Source organism: Camelus ferus, chromosome 1, assembly GCF_009834535.1.
Source record: "Camelus ferus isolate YT-003-E chromosome 1, BCGSAC_Cfer_1.0, whole genome shotgun sequence".
Lineage (NCBI taxonomy): Eukaryota > Metazoa > Chordata > Mammalia > Artiodactyla > Camelidae > Camelus > Camelus ferus.
Window position 1 is genome coordinate 95,898,834 of NC_045696.1, and position 11,870 is coordinate 95,910,703.

General features: G+C 34.6%; 1 non-coding gene across 1 annotated transcript; it reads left to right on the plus strand.

The window, feature by feature from the left end:
* The first annotated feature begins 696 nt into the window (after positions 1–696).
* On the plus strand, positions 697–768 carry TRNAC-ACA. Its single transcript has one exon. It is a non-coding gene; the product is annotated as a tRNA-Cys (tRNA).
* The last annotated feature ends 11,102 nt before the right edge of the window (positions 769–11,870 follow it).

Genomic DNA, 11,870 nt, shown 5'->3' on the forward strand with positions numbered 1-11,870 from the left:
AGTAAATCTCACAGGGCTGTCTTTTTAGTGCATGAAGAAAAGCTTTCCCCAAACCCCTAGCTGACTTCCTTTCACGCTTAGTAATATTAATGTGATACACACATGCATCCATTCATTCCACACAAAATTACTGCACCTAAGTATCAGGCAAATACTCTTCTTATGAGTTATTATTATTGATAATTGATGTTATTAATAATCTGACCTTGAATGTTGAAAACATAATTGTAGAGCTGAGGAGAGCTACACATTTGAGTTACTATAGGAATCACCCAAGTGTTTTCTACCCATTGAAAATCCTGTTAAAATAACAGTATTCTGCTAAACTAGTTAAAGTAAATAGTCCAACCCACAATACTTTTCCTCCTAGTCTTCTCAGTTACCACTTACAAATAAATCAAAGTATTTATTGCATGTTCTCTAGATACAGATTTAGATGACATGAGGGATATAAAAAGATTTCCCATGTACAAGATCCTTTCAGTTTTATTGAGGGAATAAGATCTATATTCCAAAGAAAATGTGAGCAAAAATGAAATATTTTAATATAAAGTAATACTTATTTAAAATTGTCATTCTGTTTAGTTGTCAGTTTCCCAAACTTTCACACCTGTTCCTTTAGCCTACAATTCCCTTCCTTTCTCTCCCTCTCCTCCTTATTCTTTGAAACTCAGATCAGGTGTTAGCTCCTGGGGTGGGGGTAGAGCTCAGTGGTAGAGCTCATGCCTACAATGCATGAGATCCTGGGTTCAATCCCCAGTACCTCCATTAAAAAAAAAAAAGTGTTAGCTCCTGCATAAAACTTTGTCACATCGCCCACACCCTCTTTGTGTACCCTCTGCAAAATGTTTCAACAGCACAAGTCATCAGTTCTTGCATGTATTTGTTTACATGTTTGTCACATCCAAGATTCCACTCATTCAATTTTATGTACCTGACAGCTAGCACAACACTGCAAAACAGAAGTCAACAAAACAAGTGAATTAAACAACAGGAGTTTGACTGTTTAAAAAGGAGATGGAATATAATATTTTATGAACCAAAAGCATTAGAGAGGCACAGTGGTCATTTAAGATTTCTTCATGGTGAAGGAATGAACTAGATCTAGAAGCATGCTTATCCTAAAAGAAAAATATCTGTGTGCAGTCTTTGAATTAATTTTAAGTTATTTGCAGTGAGGAAATAATACTGTTCCTGGGCTAAAAAGTTTCAAGACCTAATGTATTTTACTGTTCCTGTGCTAAACAAAACTCAGACTGAGCAAAAGCAACTTAGCTGCTTGCTATAAGAAATACTTTGGAAGATAAATCTATGCACCAACCAAAACAGCTTACTTTTAAAGTCTAATAGGCCACTTCAAGACAACCTCCTTACCATATCCACCAGACCAAAGCTATTTTGTTACGAATTCTGCCAATCCCAGTTTCCTTCCTTGCAAACATCTGCCTTAAAATCACATAAGGCCTGGTGTACTTCCTCCTGGGGACTCTCCCTTTAGAGACCTGGCTAAAAATCTGTCACACTGCTGTTCTCCCTTACTGTACTGAGTCTGACAAACCCAGATTTGCTTGATCAGTATGTGTTTCTAGCAGTCTTTTGGTGGAGTTAAAGGCCAAAAGTAGCCTTAAAAGGAATTTGACTTATACTCAGCTTTGAAGGACAGTATATCTGAGGTAGGAAAGCTACTTTTGGGTTATTTATTTTATTCTTTTTCCCAAATATGAGAAGACATGAGCTAATTTATAAAAACACAAAATATTTTATTCATTTTTTAAATGACAGTTAAAGTTATGAATCTTTTCACTTGTTTCCTCTGGTAAGAATATTTCCTCGTATCTTCATACTCTTAACTTTATTGACAGGTATCACCTTAAAAATAACCATTTATTTTATTTTTAAAAGCTTTATTAGGCTCTAAGTATTTATTACAGGAAATGTACATTTCCTATGAAAGAATTTTCCCAGGATATAAAATCACTGCCTCCTTTTTAAAATATTTTAACCTAATGAATGTCCGTGAAAAAGAAAACATACTGCCACCATTCTATTATGTTTACAGAAATTTTATATATTTCCATTGCTTTACTGCATCAAGTTAAAACCATCTATCTCTGAAACCTGTAATCTATGTTGGATGAATGAAATGAAAATGAAAGAACATTAACAAAATAAGTGTGTGGTAAATGGATAAGTGGTTATAAATTGATGCAATTTCAGGAAGCCAAGGTTGACTGTTAAGTATTTAAATGAATATTTTGACATTTTAAGAATTACTGTCTGCCAGTATTTCTCTTTTGTCCTTCAAAAGACTCATCTCCACCTCTGTGTGCTATTTTAATCACTATTTTTAATTGTTTTATTTTCCATTTTCCTTTTTCATTTCCTTTCAGCATTACTTATTTGCTTCCCTTTGTAGTTTATTTGATCCATAAAGAGCTTATAAAGAAAGCTTTTTTTTTTTTTTAAATGAATTCCGCATTGCTAGGTTCTCATTAAGCTTATTTCATATGCTTAGCACAACTTTGTCCTCTTATTTACCCCTTGGTGCAAATTTCTTAATTTCCTTGGAGTTTACTTTTTTAAGTTAAAAAAAAAAGAAGGTGGAATAATTAAAACACAGTATGAAACAGTAAGAAAAAAGTATTATTTTTAGATACTGCTGGTAATAGGTAAGAAATTTTAAAAGGAAATTAAGTCTATATTTATATAGATGAAATAAATATAAAACTTTTTAAGGAAAACTACTAAATAAGAAGGTGATACAGACATTAAAGACATATGAAAGATTCCATTTAGGTGAACTAATTTTTATTGCTTTAAATCACAAGACAAAATCTGACATCCAGTCTTCTAAACACAGTGGGTTTTAGTTATATGTCTTGATCAAATGCCACATTAGAGACTAGAACACTGAACTGTGTGGCCCTTAGTAGAGGCTCAGTACGCATGTTTCTTCAGCTGTATCTAAACAAACTTACCAAAAATTGTGGTATTAAAATTTTCTGCCTTCAGCATATGTTAACAGATTTCAGAAGGCCACAGGCTTCTGGGGTAATATATCATTAAGGGAACAGCTGTGCTGTTTTTAGTAAGAAGCTCCTTTTCCAGTGATCTGACCAAAATTATTCGGTTCAAGGTCTTCTAATACCTGATGTCAGCCTGATCATTTTCAGTAATAAGAGCAAAGTTTTTTACAAAGTCCCCTTTCTCTGGAACAAGCAAAGTTTACCATGATTTAGAGAGTCTACTTCCAACTATTAAGGCCATTTGGAAAACTATGTCCCAAAACCTCAGAAGGAATACTCCCATAGGTAATGGACTTTATTCAAGGAATTCCGATTTCAACTCAATCCAACGATCATTTCTCAATCCTCATTTTATGCAAGGCTTTGGACCAGGCACTGAGGGGCTACAGAGCCTAGAAAGCATAGAGAATACTCTCAAGGAACTTACCCTCAAGGAGCTGGCCTTCAAGTAAAAGAATAAAATAAAATTAGACGTATTTGTGCAAATGGAGACAAAAGAAATATGATAGGGAGACACAGGGAGAGAGACTATGATTTCTAAAAGTGAGACTAGAAAAGCTCTCAAGATTTTTTTAGTGCTGATTATGTCAAGTACAATTGTGAGGGAGAGAAAGAAGATATTTTAGGTTAAACAAAAGCAAAGATGTTTGCAAATGTATGACTTGATCAGAGATGATGAAGATTATACAAAATATGGAAGAATATAATGCAAAGAAAAAACTGGAAAGGTGTCAGGGACCAGATTGTGAAGGCCTTGCATATCATACCCAGGAGTTTGCATTCACACTCCTCTGCCCCACATACATGCTCCAACAGTAGCCAGATCTTCGCTATACTAGAATTGCTTCGGGAAGATCATACTCTACAGGATTCATTTACCCCTTGAGGCATTTTCAGAACATTGTTTCTTGGTTGCTCGCTCATGCTTTCAGGTAAAACAAAGCAAAACCAAAAAACCCTTGTATTGAACTCATCTTTGATATCCCACATTTTAAATTTTGTTACTTGTAACTAAGCCTTTCTCCCTTTTATTGAGCCACTGGCAATATAAACAATGTTTGGTTGACAGTCTCCCCATCTCAACTCTGTGCAGGAGATCTACATATTTCTCATGAAAATTATGTAGCAACAGCACCTCACATCTGTGTAGTGCTTTATTGCTTGCCACCCATTTTCAAATACATTGTGACTGTCATAGTAGTGTAACACTTACTGTGCCCTTATAATTTGACAAGCATTATGCCAAGCTCTTTATATACAATGCTGTTACCCCATTTAGAAATGAGAATATTAAGGCTTAGTAGACATTAAGAGACTTCACAAGGTCATAGAACTAATAACTAGAAACATGATCAGGGCTGACCCTAAAATTTCTACCCTTTACCATCATGTTATGTTATTTCCTTTCTGAACACACCAACCCCAAAACTAGTTATGACATTTTAATCAAGCCAACAAAACATTTTCATAAATCAGTGACTTTCTAGACTTTGTTCTACTAAATTATTAATTCAATTCAAACTATTATTACATTGATCTTACTTGTTCAATCCATCCAAAATAGTCAAAAACATCTATCATGTAATTTTTATTTACATGGACCACATCAGCCAAGAGAATAATGCATTTGAATTTGGACACCAAAGCTCAGGCATTAGAGGATAAATAGTTGTAAAATGCACCAATGGTAAAGCAACCATTTTGAAATCTAAACATATTTTGTTACTTTAGATTTTAGAATTCCAAATATGTTTCATTACTTTAATAGAAAATAAAATTCTTAAGAGTAAAATTAAACAAAGGTTTCTGAGGTCAAAGTCAGAATGAAATGTGTCATCTCTCAACTATTATGCCATTTCAAAACTGCATCTACTGGATGTCGTGGATGTGGCCTTGGGGTAGTTGGGTCATTTATTCATAGTTGGTAGGAAAGTTCATGGAACATGCATGTCTTCTGACCTTCGTCAATTGTGTACTTCATTCCTGTTCAACCAGCAGCACCAGCTAGATTTCCTGTCCCTCTGCCCTCCCAAATGTAACACTTTTCTGTAATGTTACTAGTTGATTCTCCACTTGTCCTCCTTAAGAACGCCACTGCCAACTGAAGAAAAAAGTGAAGCCCAATAAAAACCATAGGAGTACTATTAAACAGAATTTAAATGAACATTTTTTTAGAGAAAGACAAAAGTTCTCTTCCCTATTTGTTCATGAAATATCATTTTGATGCTCTACATGATAGAACTAAGAAAGAAACTTTAGCCCTAAAAGCAAATTACTAGCTTAGGAAGATTCTACCAGAGGTAAGAGCAAAATGCACTTTTATGAAGCTTTGCTCTCATTAAGTTAACTCTGAAAATCCCATAGTTATGAGATTTTAATGATAGCTGAAAATTTTTTTAAAAATATCCAGGAAGGAAAACCAAGTAATAGTAGTTTTGTAATTGAGTGAAAATTATTTAAGGCAGATGCCCCACTCTTCCTCAGCAGAACTCCCAAGAGAACAAACACATGAAGCCACTAAATGATCAAAGGGAAGTGAAGAAGAGAATAATCTATTACACATAAACTGTTATTATTCTGGAGACAGATAAAAGTGGTTTCTCTCTTGAAAAATAACAATGAGCCAAAATAACTTTAATGGCCATTTGGGGAAACATGTTCTGTGGAGAGCTGAACAGGTCTTGGGATATCAGTAAATAAAAATGAATAATGATCATGATAACAACTTATCTACACCTTCTTTTTTAACCTTAAGATTCTATTAAAATAGATGGGTTCTCTCAAAAGAAAGAATTTGTTTCAAAAAAGTTATTTGGTATACTATAAATAAGCCATATTTATAATTTACAGACATGTATATTCTAGAAATATTAATGTGCAAACCCAAGCAAGATAATTTGAGAAATCTTATTTACCTTATTTTAAGTTAGCACTAGGGAGATCAAATGGCTGTGTTTCTGGCAAAAATTACTGATTTGTATTTCATTGATATAAAAAGATAAATAATAGTTTTATTGACTATTCTGAAATATTAACTTGTAAAAAAGTAAAGATGAGTATTTCTTATCTTTCATTATTTAATACACTTTCAGTGTTCTCCTATTCTAAATGTTCTTTTTCTGCCTTTTTTTCTTCCCTCCATTTCTTTACTCTTATTCACGTGTTTCATAGGATGATGGCAGTCACAAACATAGGAATATAAATAGTAAACCCACAGTACACAGTACTGAAGTCCTATTATGAGCCAGGCACCTTATAGTTCAAGTCCTCATTTATTTGTCCTTTTGACCTCTGAAGAAAGATTTATGTCCCACTTTACAACTTCCTTCCTAGAGTATTAACCATTTCGTTAAACTTATCTCTTTCTCTGTTAGTCTAAGCTCCTTAAGGGCAAGACCCTCAAAGCACCTTTGTATCTCCAGGAACCAGCTCAATGCCTGCGACAGAACAAATGATGTTAACTCAACCTGTGTTAATCATATGAATAAGCTTTTCCTTAAAGGGCCAGTAGTAAATATTGTAGACTTGAGGGGCATCTAACCTCTGTCACTACTCAGCTCTGCCACTGAAGCATGAAACCAGCCATAGATAATACATTTTTTAAAAATGAGCATGGCTCTACAGGTGGGCAGCCTGTATTCCACTAAAACTTTATTCACAAAAAAGATGGGCTGCCCACATCATGTAATTTACCAACCCCTGCTATAGAAAAGTAGGCATAAACACAAAAGTGAAAGCTAAAGGGTGAGTCTAAAAACATTGTAGTTTAGGTGAGAATTATTTATACCTCATGTAGTATGTCCATAAACAAAATATGATTGTCTTCAGGTTTTTAAACTTTACATAAATAGTATCACAGCATAAATGGCTTTCTACAACATTTTGTTATTGAGAAATGTCTGTGTTGACACCTGTAGCCTCTAGTTCATTATTTTTGACTGTTGTATAATATTCTGGTATATCTGTAGACCACAGTTTTTCTCTGCTCTTGATGATAGGCATTTAGATTTATTTTTAACTATCAAACAATGCTGCAACTATCTTATATAAATTCCCTTGAAAATGTGGTATATTTTCTCAAGGGTTTATACATAGAAATGAAATTGCAAAGTCATTAGACACAAACAAATTCAATTTTAATAGATAGTTCCTGTTGTAGGCAGAATAATAGTCCCTTAAAGAAGTCCATGTCCTAATCCCCAGAACTTGTGAATATGTTAGTTACATGGCAAAGGGAAATTAAGGTTGCTAACCAACTGACCTTGAGATGAGATTATCCTGGGTTATCCAGGTGGGCCTGATGTCATCACAAGGGTTCCTATAAATGCAAGAGGGAGGCAAAAGAGTGAGAGGAAGAACCAGAGAGATGGCGTCATGGAAAGGACTCAGCTGAATGTTCTGACTTTGTAGATGAAGGGAATATTAACTACTTCTAGAACCCAGAGAAAACAAGGAAGCAGACTCTTTTCTAGAGCTTCCAGATAGGAACACAGCCCTACTACAGCTTGATTTTAATCCAGAGTCCCATTCAGATTTGTGATCTCCAGAATTGTAAAGTAACAAATTTGTGTTGTTTAAACTACTTAATTTGTTACAACAGTAATAGAAACTTAATATGTGTCCATATTGCTAGACAAATGTGAGCTCATGTTGATTTATAAGCTTACTAGCAGTACATAATACTTAGAATTATTGTTTGTGCATCGTGTTAGGAAGGGATATAACAGTGTTTTCAACATGAATAGCTATGCAGTACAATTTGTTGCATCATTTTTCTATTAATACACAATACAAATTTCATTATTTTATCAAATTTTTATATATAGGTGGATCTGTTTTTGAGTTTTTTATTCCATTCAGTTGAGCCCTTTATCTAGCCTGCTTGAATACCATATTGCATTACCATTATTTTATAATTTCTATTACTTATAACTTATTATTGTTTTATAATTTTACTTTATTTTTCTAAAAAGTTATTTTAGCAACTCTTGGCATTTTGTTCTTCCATATACCAAATTCTCAAAATTTTTCTGTCCAAATATTGCTTCTCTAATTTTCTATTATTTTCTCTCCTTTGGTATCTCTTCTAAAAACCTGTTTTCCATCTCTTATAACTGCTCTATTTCTTCTTTTATTTAATTGATTTCTCTGTGCTTTGGTCTGAGTAAGTTCCTTAGCACTCTAATTGGTTTTTCTTTCTAGAGTTTCTCTTATTGCCATGACTTGCAAAAGGTAAGGGGAAGAGACTGCTCCAGAATCCCCAGTTGGCACTGAAGCTCATCTTTCCCAAGAGCAGCGTTATATGTGATAGCTGTTTCCTTAATGGTATTAGTATCTGTGGACATTTCAGGAATGCTGCGAGTTAAAGAGGCTTCTGAGAGCTGTTGTGGGAACCTAGCTACTATATAGAACGTTTGGTTCTCAGGGAAAATGTATTCTAGGTTCCAAACAGTGAACTTCAAGATGAACTTTAAAAATGCAGTTTGTAAGGTAGAAACTGCCTTTTATAAACACAAATTCTTAGCCTCCAAAATTATCTGTCATTTTAATGACATCAAGAAAAACATTCAGTTTTCTAAGATCCAACTCTGAAGTCTAGAAAAGATATTCTTTGGCATTGAAGAATTGTAATAATAAAGAATGCAAATTGCCAGAAGCCATACTGAAGAGAATTACCTAAACAATTTGTAAGGGTTTCTGTGGATATTTGCTTAGTCATTGAGTCAGTGAACACCAAACCAAATGCATGCCCCTTCCATAGCACCATTAGTTTTTTCATATGCCAAAATTTTAAACACTGTATCATTGGCTCTTAAAGCATGTTTTAAGAAGCATATTTGGGACATACTCAGAAGTCTAGGTAAACTCCTTCACACTGGGATACCCAGAAAAAACTATAAATTAAACAAAGATCATCGCTGGAGTCTATTCACTCACCTTGGCATTGTTGATACTTCTTTCCATACAGATAATCCTTTCCCCAACTTGAATATCAATGGCTTTTTAAGAAGTATTATGCCTTTCTACGTTGCAACAGAATACCTCCTTCAGTGCTCTGTTAATGTTTCCCTAGTTATATAAATTTCACATTTCCTCAGTAACTTCATTGCAAAGTAGTTACTATTTGAGAAACTATTTCATAAAGAATATGACCTAACATTAATCAAAACCAAATGAGCCACTTTTCTTAGGAGCATATGCATTATACAAAAGTGTTTGGAGAGAATGTCTCAACACAAAGGATTATATTTCTAACAATGCGTTATCTAACGGTATTATAAACAATAGATAATAAACACATTTTCCCAACACATTAAGGATCGTGTGTACAAAATGTAACCTTGTATCCATGAGCATATGGAGCACTTAATTGCAAATTTAGTATTCTCTGCATCTATGTCTTTACCTAATTTAGATACCCTATAAGCAGAATCATGCAGCATCTGTTCCTCTGTGACACTTATTTCACTTAGCATAATGTCCTCTAAGTTTATCTATGTTGTGGCAGATGGCAGGACTTCCTTTTAAGGCTGAGTAATATTCTGTTGTATGTATATCCATTCATCTGTGGATGACCATTTGGATAGTTTCTGTATCTTGGCTATTATGATAATACTGCAGTGAACATGGGAGTGCAGATATCTCCTCCAGATACTGATTTCACCTCTTCTGGATATATATCCAGAAGGAGGATTGCTGAATCATATGGTGGTTGTATTTTTAATTTAAGGAACCTCTATAATTTTTTCCATAGCTGTTGCATTATTTTACATTCCCATCAACAGTGTCTAAGTGTTCCAATTTCTCCACATCCTTGCCAATACTTGTTATCTTTGGGTTTTTTTTTTTTTTTTTTTTGATAATAGTCATCCTAACCAGTGTGAGGTGGTATCTCTTATTTTTCATTTGCATTTCCCTCATAATTAAGAGCATTGTTCCACACACACACACAAAAAAAAAAAAAAAGAGCAGGGGGACACAAGGAAACTTTGGGAGGTATCAGATATGCCCATTACTTTGATCGTCCTGATGGTATCACAGATGTTTGCATTTGTCCAAATTCAAATTGTGCACATTAAATATATGCATTCTTTATATAATAATATATCACAATAAAGTTGTTTCAAAGTGCAAATTAATTTTATGGAAAGAATCTCCTAAATTGAATAAGAACATGCACATATAATTTAAAATTACATAACAGTAAATCAAGTATGGAATATATAAATTTTTTTATGTCAGGCAAACCAAAACAATTGTGGCTTTTATGTCATAACACTTTAGAGCTATTCATGTCATGTGTAATTCACCCAAACAGGAATAATTGCTAGACCCTTTCTGTAAGGGGCGCTGTCTACTGAGACTGTTCAACTACAATACCAAAATGTACAAACAAGTTCATTTGGGATTTATCTGGTGTAAGTAATTATCTTTAGCAATATATAAATGGATTATAGAATTTAGAATTTATACAGCTGAGAAAAGAAAAGGTTAGCTGAGAATGTCTGAACTAAAAACTCAGAAATGGACTATATACATGTAACCCGAGTTACACCAAGATCCAAAGATCACAATAGTATCAACTCAAATTACACTGGTTCTTGCCTGCATTTTCCAGTAATATCTGTCTTCTGCTGAGTAAATTGCAAGCATTTCTGGGAGAACCCAGAGGATGATTTGCATGTACTTAAATTCCTTGGATAATCTCTACAGCCACCTCCATTCACTCTTGTTCCCCAACAACACGTGATGTGAAGGAAAAACCGGGCTGGTCTTACAAGATAACTCACAAGTCTAGGAATGTGAAGGAGAGGCTGGGCTGGGCTAACAAGATAACTCACAAATCTAAATATTGGAATACTGATCTGAGTTCTGCTAAACTAACTTGTAAATCTAGGCTATAATTAGTGTTGGTTTGCTGTTCGTGTTATTTTGCTAGCCAGCTGGGTTTTCAAAGATACATATCTGGCTTTGGAATGTTGGTTTGCTGCCTCCCCGCCTCCACTTTTGTGATAATGCTGCTAAAGCTGTTCCATGCCTATTGGCCGAATTCCCCAAACTTGTACTTTACCCTATAAAACCTCATGCGCACGTCTTGGAGGTGCTCAGAGCTTCAGAGCAGAAGCCCCTCTGAGCCTGCCGGCGTAATACATCTGAGTACTCCAACCCTCCGAGTGGTGCTTGTTTCTTGACTGGCCTGTTGTTTCCGTAACAGTGACATTTACTGGCATAGCCACCTCTCACCACACACTGCAGTCACTATGCTAAAACTATGGAATAAAATAAAGTATGAGGGTCCCTGAAAACCTCTAAAGGCTGAAAAAGAAGCAGATGTTCCTCTAGAGCCTCCGGAGGAATGCTACCCTGCATTCCTTCCAGCACCTTGATTTTAGCCAAGTAAGACAAACTTATGACTTCTGACCTCCAGCACTATAAGATAATAAATGTATATTGTATGAAGCCACTAGATTTCTAATAATTTTTTGCACCAGCAATAGGAAACTAATACAACAGGGAAATTAATCTTCCCTGGTTCAATTTATATTCTTCCTTTTTGTTGATTGGATGTGGCTTCTTAATCTTCTGTTATGTTCTGCACTGGTCCTGATCCATAAGCATCTGTTTCAAAATTTGTTTCTGTATATCAGGTCCTTAATTCTCACTGCAGAGAGTTTTCTGTCTTTCCCTTACAAATCTTATAGCCTATATGCCCATATCTCTAATTGTTGCTCTTTTATTTGTATCTGTATTTCCTTCAGTTGTGTTCTCAGCAAAGTGTTGGGTGCAGATAACTTTTTTGGGAATGGCTTATTTTAGGGGTGGAGTACCCTTCTTTTCTACTTT